Raw genomic sequence first — 482 nt, 5'->3', positions numbered from 1 at the left:
AAAGGATGCGAGTCCAAGGTGTGTTCTGTTCTCTGCTGGCCTCATGTCCTTGTATATGTCACCTCTGTTCCTCCTGGGGGAGGAATCCTTATGCCTGGTGTGTGAGACATGGGGGTAAGGGGTTCCTTCCTATAGTCGGTGGCACTGCTGTGCAGAAGTGAGCATCCCTGGGTGGCCACCTCAACAGCCAGGAAGTGAATCTATGGCCGGTCAGGTTCATACTCTGCTCCCCCATCCCCAGGACTGCCTGAGGTCCCAGCACAGAGTGGACTGTATTTGTAGAAAGCATCTCAGGGATGTGGTTCTCAAAAGATCCTCTCCCTAAAACGAGTCTTAGGCTGTGCTTTTAAAGGCATTTGCACGACCCCAAGTGGAGGTGTTGGATTCTGGTGCCTGCATGCCTGAACTGAGTACCCTTTGGGTTCTTCTGTATGGTGGCCTGTCTCCCAGGAGCCTTCACATGAGTGTGAACATCCTGTTTC

Source organism: Sciurus carolinensis, chromosome 2 (genome assembly GCF_902686445.1).
Source record: "Sciurus carolinensis chromosome 2, mSciCar1.2, whole genome shotgun sequence".
NCBI lineage: Eukaryota > Metazoa > Chordata > Mammalia > Rodentia > Sciuridae > Sciurus > Sciurus carolinensis.
Note: the sequence above shows the minus strand (reverse complement) of the source record.